Genomic DNA, 14809 nt, shown 5'->3' with positions numbered 1-14809 from the left:
CCTAACAAGGTGACTGCTCCTTTCCTATTTCTGACTTCAACCCATACTACCTCAATAGGGTGATACTCCTCGAACTGACTTTCTGCAGCTGTTATACTATCTCTAATTAATAATGCCACCCCCCCCCACCTCTTTTACCACCCTCCCTAATCTTATTGAAACATCTATAACCAGGGACCTCCAACAACCATTTCTGCCCCTCTTCTATCCAAGTTTCCGTGATGGCCACCACATCGTAGTCCCAAGTACCGATCCATGCCTTAAGTTCACCCACGTTATTCCTGATGCTTCTTGCGTTGAAGTATACACACTTCAACCCATCTCCGTGCCTGCAAGTACTCTCCTTTGTCAGTGTTCCCTTCCCCACTGCCTCATTACACGCTTTGGCGTCCTGAATATCGGCTACCTTAGTTGCTGGACTACAAATCCGGCTCCCATTCCCCTGCCAAATTAGTTTAAACCCTCCCGAAGAGTACTAGAAAACCTCCCTCCCAGGATATTGGTGCCCCTCTGGTTCAGATGCAACCCGTCCTGCTTGTACAGGTCCCACCTTCCCCAGAATGCGCTCCAATTATCCAAATACCTGAAGCCCTCCCTCCTACACCATTCCTGCAGCCACGTGTTCAACTGCACTCTCTCCCTATTCCTAGCTTCGCTATCACGTGGCACTGGCAACAAACCAGAGATGACAACTCTGTCTGTCCTGGCTTTTAACTTCCAGCCTAACTCCCTAAACTTGTTTATTACCTCCACACCCCTTTTCCTACCTATGTCGTTGGTACCAATGTGCACCACGACTTCTGGCTGATCACCCTCCCCCTTAAGGATCCTGAAGACACGATCCGAGACATCCCTGGCCCTGGCACCCTGGAGGCAACATACCTTCCGGGAGTCTCGCTCGCGACCACAGAATCTCCTATCTATTCCCCTAACCATTGAATCTCCTACAACTATTGCTTTTCTATTCTCCCCCCTTCCCTTCTGAGCCCCAGAGCCAGACTCAGTGCCAGAGACCTGGCCGCTAGGGCCTTCCCCCGGTAGGTCATCCTCCCCAACAGCATCCAAAATGGTATACTTGTTTTGAAGGGGAACGGCCACGAGGGATCCCTGCACTGTCTGCCTGTTTGTTTTTTTCCCCCTGACTGTAACCCAGCTATTCTTGTCCTGTGCCTTGGGTGTGGTTACCTCCCTGTAACTCTTCTCAATCACCCCCTCTGCCTCCCGGATGATCCGAAGTTCATCCAGCTTCAGCTCCAGTTCCCTAACACGGTCTTTGAGGAGCTGAAGTTGGGTGCACTTCCCGCAGGTATAGTCAGCGGGGACACCGGTGGTATCCCTCACCACCCACATCCTACAGGAGGAGCATGTAACTGGCCTAGCCTCCATCCCCTCTTACCTTACAGAATATAGCTGCTGTGTGGACTAACTAGATCTCCGCCCTCAGACTGCTCCCAGTCAGCTGCACTCTCTGTAAACTCCTGGCTCTCTTCTCACTCTTTGCGGAAATGTCGGAAACAAAATGAAAGGAGCACCTTACTCCCTCCTCACCTAACTCCCTCGGTCACCAAACTCTCACTATCGCACTCAAATGCACCAAATTCAGCACTCCCTCGGTCACCAAACTCTCACTATCGCACTCAAATGCACCAAATTCAGCACTCCCTCGGTCACCAAACTCTCACTATCGCACTCAAATGCACCAAATTCAGCACTCAGTGCAAACAAAGTCTGCACTGTAGGGGATCACTTTTATACTGTGAATCTAGCCTCTGAAAAACTGGCCTAATCCAATTAACTAATTAACAAGCTCCAGCTGCAAGTGCCTACAAGTAGAAGCCTGTTTAAAGCTTATTGAAAATTCACCTTCTTCTAAACCAAACAGCAACTTTTAAGTTAATTAACTAAATAAAAGAAAGACTAAACCCTAACTTTATCTGTGTGTTTTCTGGGTGAATGAATAGCTTGCAGCAGGGGTAACTGCCACACCGAAAAGGTGCTGATATTCGCAGACTCCAGTCAGAAAAAGTGTTGGCTCTGTGTTGTAGAGCCTCAGGAGGAGTCTCAGGGGCCAGTTGATAGCTTTGTGAAGTTAGGGCTCAGAGGAGGTCCAAAGGAGCTGAGAAGTTGGCAACAGATCCCAAGCTCTGTGCTGTAAAGAGTTAGGGGTCAGAAGAAGACCTGGGAGCAATTTATAGCTTGCTAGATCTGGGGAGAATGGATTTTGGCGAAATCCAGGAGCAGTGGCTATGAAGTAAAACTAACAGACTATTAAGAAATGTAAAGGGTGGCACAGTGGCGCAGTGGTTAACACTGCTGCCTACGGCGCTGAGGACCCGGGTTCGACCCCGGCTCCGGTCACTGTCTGTGTGGACTTTGCACATGCTCCCTGCGTCTGCGTGGGTTTGATCCTCACAACACAAAGCTGTGCAGGCTAGGTGGATTGGCCACGCTAAATGGCCCCTTAATTGGAAAAAAAAATTGGATCCTCTAAGTTTATTTTTAAAAATTAAGAGCTGAAATTGTGCCAGTAAGTAGAGGTTAGATTGATGACTTAGAAATTCAAGCGAACGGAGTTTCAGATCATGAAATTGAAACCCTGTGAGGTGTGCAGTCATTGAGGCAGTCCAGGTTGAAGCAGCTTTGAGAGATTCCACAGACTTGCTTTTCAGAAGTGAAATATTTGGAACCCCTGAGAAATGTTCCTCAGAAATCTATGGACTCTGTCTTGGTCGCACGTGTTCTTTATTGTGCAGTGTGATGCATTCCAACATGGTTTGCATGTTAATTCACATGTCATGTTAATGTTAATTCACATGTTAATTATCCCTGAATACTGAAGTATAAGATATTGCAAATTGTTTTATTTTTTTCACTTTGCGTGGTATTATTTATGTTTGTTCGTTCAATATCCATGGAATCTTTTGGTTTTATTCTCTTAGCAAGTGTCTTGAACCTCAAATTTTGTCTACTTTAGACAAAATATTATTAATCCATTACAATTCTTTGAAGATGCTGTAAGAGCATTCTAAGAAGAAGCTGAATCTGTTGTGAGAAAAATTGCCTTTTTGCCAAGTAGTCATGGTACAGAAGGGATTGAAATCCACTATTATTTCTGTAAATTATGACTCAGCTTAACCCAATACATTATTTTGTCAATGAGTTGATTGAAATGACCAAGAAACTCTGACTCAGATATTCGCCACAACAAAGAGCCCTGGCAGTTTCCATTTTGGCAGGAGTGGGAATGGACATGTTTCAAATGGACATGTTTCATACATGCGTGATTCATGGAGTCCGTTCACCATTTAAATTACCAGCTGCCTCCACTCAAATCAGATTTTGGTAGCCGAGGAGTGAGAAAGCAAAAGTGAGTAGAGAAAAGCTGAAAAGTTCAGTTCAAACATTGTGCATTTCTTTGGATAGCCAGGGTGTACCTTTGTAGAGGTGCAGGTTCCCCTGCATCTGGTTCCATGATAACTTTGAGAGACGTCAGGTGACCTTTGGTGGCAATCATTTACCCTTTGAGGAGATCAGGTGGGCTTTAGAATTATTAAAATTAGGCACGAATTGTCATTAAAAAGTGCATAAAATCATTAACGGTCACTGGGACTATCAATAGACTTGCCAAAATCAACTGTCAAAACGACTTATCACGAGGCCCTGTCAAAAGTTTTCGGAGGACCTGTCAAGAGGACCTGTCAAAAATATCAAGAGGACTTGTCAAAAGTATCAAGAGGAACTGTCAAAAGCACCTCCTAAAAGGAGCTGTCAAGGCATTTAAATGTCCTGCACTTTAAATCTTTGAAATAAAATTTTGGACTCTTTTTATTTTAAAAAAATGTTGCTTGTGGTGGTGGCTCGAGAAAATGTACTGGATACATCATAGAATAGAATCATAGAATACCTACAATTAAGAAGGAGGCCATTTGGCCCATTGAGTCTGCACCGACCCTCTGAAAGAGGACTCCTCTTAAGGCCACTCCCCTGCCTTATCCCAATAACCCCTTAAAACATACACATCTTTGGACACTAAGGAGCAATTTTGCATTGCCAATCCACCTAACCTGCACATCTTTGGACTGTGGGAGAAAACTGGGGCACACGGAGGAAACCCACACAAACACAGGCAGAATGAGCAAACTCCACACAGACAGTCACCCAAGGCCAGAATTATACCTGGGTCCCTGGTGCTGTGAGGCAGCAGTGCTAACCACTGTTCCACCCTGCGTCCCCTACATCCAATAACAACTAAAAGAGGTTTATTAACATTAGACAAAGGCAACTATATACAGGCACAGAGTAATGCTGAATAGGTCTTAACTCTCCATCTCCGGGATCTACACTGCCCCAGCCCCTATACTCAGGGTCCCATGCTTTCTCTCTGTTGGTCTTGCTTTGTGTGCTCCCATGCCATTGGTCCTATGCCAGTCATGTGCACCTCAAAGCCCACCCCTTTTAAGGGGCTGCACTACTACACTTGCTATTTCTCTCTGTCTATTGACATAAGCCTCACAGCCTCCATTATTGGATTAATGCTGCATGGCTGATTTTACAACCATCCACTATCACAGTAGGGTGCTTGCCATTTCACAGTTTCATTGCCAGCGACAAATGGTTATAGACTCTTTGACGTGGGACAACGAATTCCAACACGCAGTGTTACAAGGGATTGTGCACCTGAATGAAATGCTTGTTGTTATAAGGCCTTATGTAGTTGAAAAAAAGTAAATGTAGTCAAGAGCTTTTATGAATGAGCATGTTTTTTTTTATATAGTGAAGTCTTAACCTTGATAAATGTGAAGTGATTCATTTTGGAAAGTCAAATTTGAATGCTGAATACAGGGTTAAAGGCAGGATTCTTGGAAGAGTGGAGGAACAGAGGGATCTTGGGGTCCATGTACATAGATCCCTCAAAGTTGCCACCCAGGTTGATAGGGTTGTTAAGAAGGCGTATGGCTTTCAGTAACAGGGAGATTGAGTTTAAGAGGTTTTGCTGCAGCTTTAGAAAACCCTAGTTAGACACACTTGGCATATTGAGTCCAGTTCTGGTTGCCTCATTATAGGAAGGATGTGGATGCTTTGGAGAGGATACAGAAGAGATTTACCAGGATGCTGCCTGAACTGGAGGGCATGCCTTATGAAGAAAGGTTGAGGGAGCTAGGGCTTTTCTCACTGGAGTGAAGAAGGCAGAGAGGTGACTTGATAGAGATGTAAGAGGTGATGAGAGGCATGGATAGAGTAGATAGCCAGAGACGTTTCCCCAGGGTGGAAATGGCTGTCATGAGGGGACATAATTTTAAGGTGATTGGAGGAAGGTATAGGGGAGATGTCAGAGGTCGGTTCTTTACACAGAGAGTGGTGGGTGTGTGGAATGCACTGCCAGCAGAGGTGGTGGAGTCAGAGTCATTAGGGCCATTTAAGCGACTCTTGGACAGGCACATGGACAGCAGTAAATTGAAGGGGTGTAGGTTAGGTTGATCTTAGATTAGGATAAAAGGCCGGGACAACATCATGGGCTGAAGGGCCTGTACTGTGCTGTACTGTTCTATATCCTATGTTCCAAACACTTCGAACTTGATTGCATAAAATTTTATGTTGTCCCATCTCTGCACGTGTCATGAGATCTGCCCATGGAGGATATTGGGCAAGTTGGCATGATAGGCATAAGGGCAAAGGATATGTGGGTAGGGTGAATGGGTTGACATGACAGCTATTAATTTGGTATATATAAGCTATAAAGGGCCATGAGGTATGTACAGGAGCATAGGTTGGTATGAAGGGTATGATGGACAGTGGGGGCGGGTATCAGGGAATAGGTTGGCATGGAGGATATGAGTGGTTATGAGGGTGGGTACAGGATATGATGTGGCATGAGTTGGTAAATGTGGGGTGAAGACTTCCGGGTGCGGCGATGACCAGCTGAGTCGCACGTTTCGGCAGCTCCCTGTGAAACGGACTTTTGGGCTCTTGATAGGAGCCCCAACGGCAATTTTAACGGCTGAAAACACCGTGCGGTAAACCAGAAGGGTGTTCCCCCTGGACACGGATGGAAAAAGGAGAGGAAAGTGGCCGGATTGCAGCGGATCCTTTGGAACAACGGCAAGGAAGGCAAGCAGAAACCAAGATGGCGTCGGAAGGTGGCAGTTTCATATGGGGCCCTGAACAACAAGAGTTTTTGAAACGCTGCGTGGAGGAGATAAAAAAGGAAATGAAGAAAGAGTTGTTGGCCCCGATATTACAGGCGATTGAAGGGCTGAAAGAGGAACAAAAGACCCAGGAGCAGGAGCTTCGGGTCGTGAAGGCGAAAGCAGCAGAGAATGAAAACGACATACAGGGCCTGGTGGTGAAGTCGGAGATACAGGAGGCACACCAGAAATGATCTGTGGAGAGGTTGGAGGCACTGGAAAATAACGCAAGGAGGAACAACTTGAGGATTCTTGGCCTTCCTGAAGGTGTGGAGGGGGCGGACGTCGGGGCATATGTGAGCACGATGCTGCACTCGTTAATGGGAGTGGAGGCCCCGACGGGTCCGTTGGAGGTGGAGGGAGCATACCGAGTGATGGTGCGAGGATCGAGTGCAGGAGAAGCTCCCAGAGCCATAGTGGTGAGATTTCTCCGTTTTAAGGATAGAGAAATGGTCCTTAGATGGGCGAAGAAAACTCGGTGTAGTAAATGGGAGAACGCGGTGATCCGCGTCTATCAAGATTGGAGTGCGGAGGTGGCGAGAAGGAGGGCGAGCTTTAATCGGGCCAAAGCGGTACTTCACAAAAAAAAGATAAAGTTTGGAATGCTGCAACCGGCAAGACTGTGGGTCACATATCAAGGGAGGCACCACTACTTTGAGACGGCGGATGAAGCGTGGACTTTTATTGTAGAAGAAAAATTGGAATGATTGGACTACGAAAATGAACGTTTGGACAAAGTGGTGGGACGAGTGGGGGGGGGGGGGGGCGAAGAGGGATTGTATGATTAATCCTGCGGTATGGTAACTTTTCTTTCTCCCACAGGTGGTGATGGGGGGAGGTGGGGAGGGAGAGGAGATGGGGCGTTGGCCATGGGAGGCGGGGCCGAGGGAGAGGCGCGGGCTTGGTTCCCGCGCTATGATAATTATGGCGGGAATAGAGAAGCAGGAAGGAGGGGGCGCCGCACGGGGCGAGCCGTGATCACGGGGGGAAGCCGAGGTCAGCCAGAGTTTGCTGACTTCTGGGAGCAACATGGGGGGAGTAATTACGCTAGCGGGGGGTCTAGCGGGTGGGGGGGGGGGGGAGGGGGGAATTACTGGGTTGCTGCTGCTGGGGAAAGGGGGGAGTGGGTGCGGGAAAGGATGGGCGGGGGGGCACCGTCTGGGAGAAATACAGCCGCGTGGGAACTGGGCGAGAAGCTGGAAAAAGATGATGGCTAACCGGCAAGGGGGGGGGGTGGGAAGCCCCCCAACTCGGCTGATCACGTGGAACGTGAGGGGGCTTAACGGGCCGATAAAGAGGGCACGAGTACTCGCACACCTTAAGAAACTTAAAGCAGATGTGGTCATGTTACAGGAAACGCACCTGAAACTGATAGATCAGGTTAGGTTGCGCAAAGGATGGGTAGGGCAGGTGTTCCATTCGGGGCTAGATGCGAAAAACAGGGGGGTGGCTATATTAGTGGGGAAGCGGGTAATGTTCGAGGCAAAAACTATAGTGGCGGATAACGGGGGCAGATACGTGATGGTGAGTGGCAAATTACAGGGAGAGATGGTGGTGTTGGTAAACGTGTACGCCCCGAATTGGGACGATGCCAATTTTATGAGGCGAATGCTAGGACGCATCCCAGACCTAGAGACCGGAAAGCTGATAATGGGGGGAGACTTTAACACGGTGTTGGAACCAAGGCTGGATAGGTCGAAGTCCAGGACTGGTAGGAGGCCGGCAGCAGCCAAGGTGCTTAAGGATTTTATGGAGCAGATGGGAGGGGTGGACCCGTGGAGATTCAGTAGACCTAGGAGTAAGGAGTTCTCGTTTTTCTCCTATGTCCATAAAGTCTATTCACGCATAGACTTTTTTGTGTTGGGTAGGGCATTGATCCCGAGGGTGAGGGGAACGGAATATACGGCTATAGCCATTTCGGATCATGCCCCACACTGGGTAGACTTGGAGATAGGGGAGGAAACAAGAGGGCGTCCACCCTGGAGAATGGATATGGGACTAATGGCGGATGAGGGGGTGTGCTTAAGGGTGAGGGGATGCATTGAAAAGTACTTGGAACTCAATGACAATGGGGAGGTTCAGGTGGGAGTGGTCTGGGAGGCGTTGAAGGCGGTGGTTAGGGGGGAGCTGATATCAATAAGGACACATAAGGGGAAGCAGGAGAGTAAGGAACGGGAGCGGTTGTTGCAAGAACTTTTGAGGGTGGACAGACAGTATGCGGAAGCACCGGAGGAGGGACTGTATAGGGAAAGGCAAAGGCTGCATGTGGAATTTGACTTGCTGACCACAGGCACTGCAGAGGCACAATGGAGGAAGGCGCAGGGTGTACAGTATGAATATGGAGAGAAGGCGAGCAGATTGCTGGCACACCAATTGAGGAAAAGGGGAGCAGCGAGGGAAATAGGGGGGGTGAGAGACGAAGATGGAGAGACGGAGCGGGGAGCGGAGAGAGTGAATGAAGTGTTTAAGACATTTTATAAAAAATTGTATGAAGCTCAACCCCCGGATGGGAGGGAGAGAATGATGGAGTTTTTGGATCGGCTGGAAATTCCCAAGGTGGAAGAGCAGGAAAGGATGGGATTGGGAGCACAGATCACGGTAGAAGAAGTGGTGAAAGGAATTAGGAACATGCAGACGGGAAAGGCCCCGGGACCGGACGGATTCCCAGTTGAATTTTACAGAAAATATTTGGACTTGCTCGCCCCGCTACTGACGAGGACCTTCAACGAGGCAAAGGAAAGGGGACAACTGCCCCCGACTATGTCAGAAGCAACGATATCGCTTCTTTTAAAGAAGGAAAAGGATCCGCTACAATGCGGGTCCTACAGACCAATCTCCCTCCTCAATGTAGATGCCAAGGTCTTGGCCAAGGTAATGGCAATGAGAATAGAGGAATGTGTCCCGGGGGTGGTTCATGAGGACCAAACTGGGTTTGTGAAGGGGAGACAGCTGAACACGAACATACGGAGGTTGTTAGGGGTAATGATGATGGCCCCACCAGAGGGTGAAACGGAGATAGTAGTGGCGATGGATGCCGAGAAAGCATTTGATAGAGTGGAGTGGGATTATCTGTGGGAGGTGTTGAGGAGATTTGGGTTCGGAGAGGGGTATGTTAGATGGGTGCAGCTGTTGTATAGGGCCCCAGTGGCGAGTGTGGTCACGAATGGACGGGGATCGGCATATTTTCGGCTCCATAGAGGGACAAGGCAGGGATGTCCTCTGTCCCCATTACTGTTTGCACTGGCGATTGAGCCCCTGGCGATAGCGCTGAGAGGTTCCAAGGGATGGAGGGGAATACTTAGGGGAGGAGAAGAACACCGGGTATCTTTATATGCGGATGATCTGCTACTATATGTGGCGGATCCAGCGGAAGGGATGCCAGAAATAATGCGGATACTTGGGGAGTTTGGGGATTTTTCAGGGTATAAATTGAACATGGGAAAGAGTGAGCTGTTTGTGGTGCATCCAGGGGAGCAGAGTAGAGAAATAGAAGACCTACCGTTGAGGAAGGTAACAAGAGACTTTCGTTACCTGGGGATCCAGATAGCTAAGAATTGGGGCACATTGCACAGGCTAAATTTGACGCGGTTGGTGGAACAGATGGAGGAAGATTTCAAGAGATGGGATATGGTAGCATTGTCAATGGCAGGGAGGGTGCAGGCGGTTAAGATGGTGGTCCTCCCGAAATTCCTTTTTGTGTTTCAGTGTCTCCCGGTGGTGATCACGAAGGCTTTTTTCAAAAGGATAGAAAAGAGTATCATGGGTTTTGTTTGGGCCGGGAAGACTCCGAGAGTGAGGAAGGGATTCTTACAGCGTAGTAGGGATAGGGGGGGGCTGGCACTACCGAGCCTAAGTGAGTATTATTGGGCCGCTAATATTTCAATGGTGAGTAAGTGGATGGGAGAGGAGGAAGGAGCGGCGTGGAAGAGATTAGAGAGGGCGTCCTGTAGGGGGACCAGCCTGCAGGCTATGGTGACAGCCCCATTGCCGTTCTCACCAAGGAACTATACCACGAGTCCGGTGGTGGTAGCTACACTGAAGATTTGGGGACAGTGGAGACGACATAGGGGAAAGACCGGAGCACTGGGGGGGTCCCCGATAAGAAACAACCATAGGTTTGCCCCGGGGGGAATGGATGGGGGATATGGAATGTGGCAAAGAGCAGGTATAACGCAATTGAAAGATCTATTTGTGGATGGGAAGTTTGCGAGTCTGGGAGCGCTGACCGAGAAATATGGGTTGCCCCAAGGGAATGCATTCAGGTACATGCAATTGAGGGCTTTTGCGAGGCAGCAGGTGAGGGAATTCCCGCAGCTCCCGACACAAGAGGTGCAGGACAGAGTCATCTCAAAGAAATGGGTGGGGGACGGTAAGGTGTCGGATATATATAGGGAAATGAGAGACGGAGGGGAGACTATGATGGACGAACTAAAAGGGAAATGGGAAGAAGAGCTAGGGGAGGAGATTGAGGAGGGGATGTGGGCAGATGCCCTAAACAGGGTAAACTCGTCGTCCTCGTGCGCCAGGCTAAGCCTGATTCAGTTTAAGGTATTACACAGGGCACATATGACTGGAACACGGCTCAGTAAATTTTTTGGGGTGGAGGATAGGTGTGCGAGGTGCTCGAGAAGCCCAGCGAATCATACCCATATGTTTTGGTCATGCCCGGCACTACAGGGGTTTTGGATGGGGGTGACAAAGGTGCTTTCGAAAGTAGTAGGAGTCCGGGTCGAACCAAGCTGGGGGTTGGCTATATTTGGGGTTGCACAAGAGCCGGGAGTGCAGGAGGCGAAAGAGGCCGATGTTTTGGCCTTTGCGTCCCTAGTAGCCCGGCGCAGAATATTGCTAATGTGGAAAGAAGCCAAGCCCCCGGGGGTGGAGACCTGGATAAATGATATGGCGGGGTTCATAAAGTTAGAGCGGATTAAGTTCGTCCTAAGGGGGTCGGCTCAAGGGTTTACTAGGCGGTGGCAACCGTTCGTCGAATATCTTGCGGAAAGATAGATAGGGGAGAACAAAGAAGGCAGCAGCAGCGGCCCAGGACTTGGGGGGGAGGAGGGACGGGGGGGGGATGGGGGGGGGGGTGTGGCCTGAGACAAGGCAGTTGCCAATTAGGGCTAGTTTTTATTTTTTGTTATTTAATATTTATTTATTTGTTGTTGTTTTTGTTTAAATTTAAAAAAGGTCATTATTATCTGTATTGTTACAATGTTGTGTAAAGGATGCACAATGTACTGTGTTGGTTGACCAAAAATTTTCAATAAAATATTATTTAAAAAAAAAAAAATGTGGGGTGAAGTGAGGAGAGTGGTGCAGGCTGGGTGGGATGTTTAATTCTTTAAAAAAAACATTAGGACACAGTGTTGAAGTCCTTAGGCAGGCCTTACGCCCAGCCCACCTCCACACCCAACATCCTCCTCACTACACCCGGGATCGCACCGCTAACATTCTAATTTAGCCTGCTCACCCTTCCCACCAAATTCAGAAACTGATCCCTGAACAGCCACTTTTTAAAAGTTAGTGGACCCAGGAATTCTCCTGATTCTGCGTACTCAATTCATGGACCAAATCCCGGCCTATAAGAGAAGTCTATATGCTGTTTCAGGTACAGGTTAAATTGGTTGCTTTGCACCCTCAATCAAAATACTCACTTGGTACTGAGAGACTGTTTTAAGAGGCAACATAAGTTCTCAATGATGCAAGTTACAGTATTTATGGGTTTCCTCCTGGTGCTCCGGTTTCCTCCCACAGTTAAAAGATGTGCAGGTTAGGTGGATTGGCCAAGCTAAATTGCCCTTAGTGTCCAAAAGGTTAGGAGGGGTTATTAGATTATGGGGATCGGGTGGAAGTGAGGGCTTAAGTGGGTCGGTGCAGACTCTATGGGCCGAATGGCCTCCTTCTGCACTGTATGTTCTATGTATCTATGAGAGAATGTTTGTCTGATGTGTTCTGATCACTCTGATTCAGTTTTTTCCTTCACTGAAATATCTAGAATTAAAAGTCTAATGATAACCAAGAAACCATTGTCGATTGTCGTGAAAACCCATCTGGTTCATGAATGTCCTTTGGGGAAGGAAATCTGCCATCCTTATCTGGTCTGGCCGACATGTGACTCCAGACCCACAGCAACGTGGTTGACTCTTAACTGCCCTCTCAAGGGCAATTAGGGATCGGCAATAAATATTGGCACAGCCTGCGATGCCCATGTCCCATGAACGAATAAAAAAAACCATACTGACCTGCATATGCTGTTTTTATTTCTGATTGCTACATTTTGCTTTTTGTTGATCCACTCTTCTTCCCTCAGTGCTTTGTAGCCCCCATGCAAGCAGCCAACGAGGTACCAGCCACTCCATAATGCTTTTCAGGGGATAAAATCACTCAGTTCTGACTGATATGGTGCCAGGAGTACCATGCCGTAAGATTGCAGTTTTATCTCAAACACCACCTCCAGTAGAGCTTTCACTTCTCTTCCTGTGCAAAGTAGCATCAATGCTGCTTGTGCTGACAATAAGTTAAGTAGAGCAGAATTTCAAACTCTTCCATTGTAGTTTCTATGTACTGTAAGCATACTTTGGAGCAAGATTCCCTCTTATGCACTAGGTTCTCATCCATTTCTAGATTGATTGTTTGTCTTGACTGTCCTCTACAACTTTAGGTAACTATTTGTCACTTTTCAGTTACACCACCAGATCAAGTAAATTGGCAGTCCATCGTGAACAATTGATGCAATTGTCTGACCCTAAACTCACCTGCTGCATTGATCATAAGACATTTTTGAGGTTAATTACAGAGCAGTCTATCTGCCAGGACTCTCACTTCTCTAATTGTAGCAGGCTACACTGCGGCAAATGGCAATTGCTCAATTTTAATGAATAACAGGTAAAAAAAAACAGAAAAATTGTGCTGGGCCAACATTTTCTCAAAACACTTTGCGAAAAAGACTATTGATAGGTATGCATTAAATATAGGGTTCTCCACTTGCTTGTGAAAAAGCAAGTTTGTTTTTCGTCGAGTTGAAGCAAAAACTGAAAACCCGAAAGGAAATGGTCAAATGGTGGAAATGCACAGTGGGTCAAGAGGGATCAAAAAGAAATGCCGGGATTTTCCGATCTGAGTTCGCCCCACCACCGCTGCCAATGAGAACAGAGAATTTGACGCTCAGCCGAAACTCCATACACTGCAGCAGGACCAGAGAATTCCATTGGCGTGAGCGGACCGAGAATTCTGGCCAGAAAGAGAGGTTAACTGGAATTTCACATGGAGGGTAAACATAACTGTTTCTTCTAGGGTTTGTGAAGGGTTTTAGAAACTGAAGCTAAGAAAATTTAGATCTGAAATACTATGACACTCCAATTATTTGCCAGAAAGACCTACATCATAAGACCTACATCATACGAAATGCTTACGCCAGCATTCAACAAGATTATGGGTGGGGTTCTCCGGTTCCCCAGCCGTTTGTTTCTCGGTGGCATGCTGTCCGCTGGCAGGGGATTCTCTACTCCCACCACTTGTCAGTGGGATTTCCCATTCAAACCATCCCACACTGCCGGGAAACCATTGGATGGAGGTACGCTGCTGGCGGGAACAGTGAATCCCAACGGCCGGAGAATTCCAGCCCATGGCTGTTCCTCACTTTTCCCGCGTGATTTCCATATCCCTTAGAATTCAAACATTTAGCGATCTCAACTTTGGATATGCGCAATAGATGAGCAGCCACAGCCCTCTTGGGTGGAGAATTCCAAAAATTAAAAACATTTTTCCTCGTCTCTCTCCAAAATAGCTGACTCCTTACCCTGAGACTATGGCCCCTAACACTTTGAAAAATGAAAATCGCTTATTGTCACAAGTAGGCTTCAAATGAAGTTACTGTGAAAAGCCCCTAGTCGCCACATTCCAGCGCCTGTCCAGGGAGGCTGGTACGGGAATTGAACTGTGCTGCTGGCCTGCCTTGGTCTGATTTCAAAGCCAGCGATTTAGCCTTATGCTAAACCAGCCCCTAACAGACTAGAATCTGCAGTGAAGGAAAACAGCCTATCTGCATTTACCTTGACAAGTCCTTTCAGAATTTTATATACTTCAATGAAGTCATGTCTCATTCTTCTAAACTCCATAGAGCATAAGCCCATTCTAATCAATCTCTCCTCACTGGACAATTCTCTCGTCCCATAAATCAATCTCGTGAATCTCTGTAGCATCCCATCAAAGGCAATATCCTTCCTGTGGCGTTGAGGTCAAAGCTGCACAGAGTACTCCAGTTGTGGTTTCACCAAAACCCGAAACGTTCTTTTGGGTATTCTTTCTCAGGATGTGGGCTAGGCCAGCCTTTATTACCCATCCCTAATTGCCATTGAGACGGTGCTAGTGAGTATTCCACTTGGAATGCTGCAGTTCAAGTGGTGCAGATACACTCACAGTACTATACCCACTACTGCAAAATGACTTCTGTACTCTTTCCTTCAGCACTCTTGTAATAAAGACCAACATATCATTGGCCTTCCTAATTGTTTGCTGTACCTGTAGGTTAATGTTTCTTTCTGAAAATCAAGATTTAATGGTTTCTCATCATTAAAAAAAAATCTGTTCTTCAATTCTTACGACCAATTTCTTCACATTATACTCCA

General features: G+C 47.5%; 1 long non-coding RNA gene across 1 annotated transcript in view; it reads right to left on the bottom strand.

The window, feature by feature from the left end:
• The window catches only part of LOC140408811 (uncharacterized), a 29081-nt gene extending 15724 nt beyond the window's left edge, over nucleotides 1-13357 (bottom strand). Inside the window, exon 1 of the long non-coding RNA XR_011940205.1 lies at nucleotides 12425-13357. This is a non-coding gene — a long non-coding RNA (uncharacterized lncRNA). The remainder of the gene's footprint in view (nucleotides 1-12424) is intronic.
• Between the last annotated feature and the right edge of the window lie 1452 nt (nucleotides 13358-14809).

The sequence above is a fragment of the Scyliorhinus torazame genome, chromosome 3, assembly GCF_047496885.1.
Source record: "Scyliorhinus torazame isolate Kashiwa2021f chromosome 3, sScyTor2.1, whole genome shotgun sequence".
Classification (NCBI taxonomy): domain Eukaryota; kingdom Metazoa; phylum Chordata; class Chondrichthyes; order Carcharhiniformes; family Scyliorhinidae; genus Scyliorhinus; species Scyliorhinus torazame.
The sequence above is the reverse complement of the archived record's forward strand: the minus strand, read 5'-3'. Positions and strand labels throughout refer to the sequence as shown.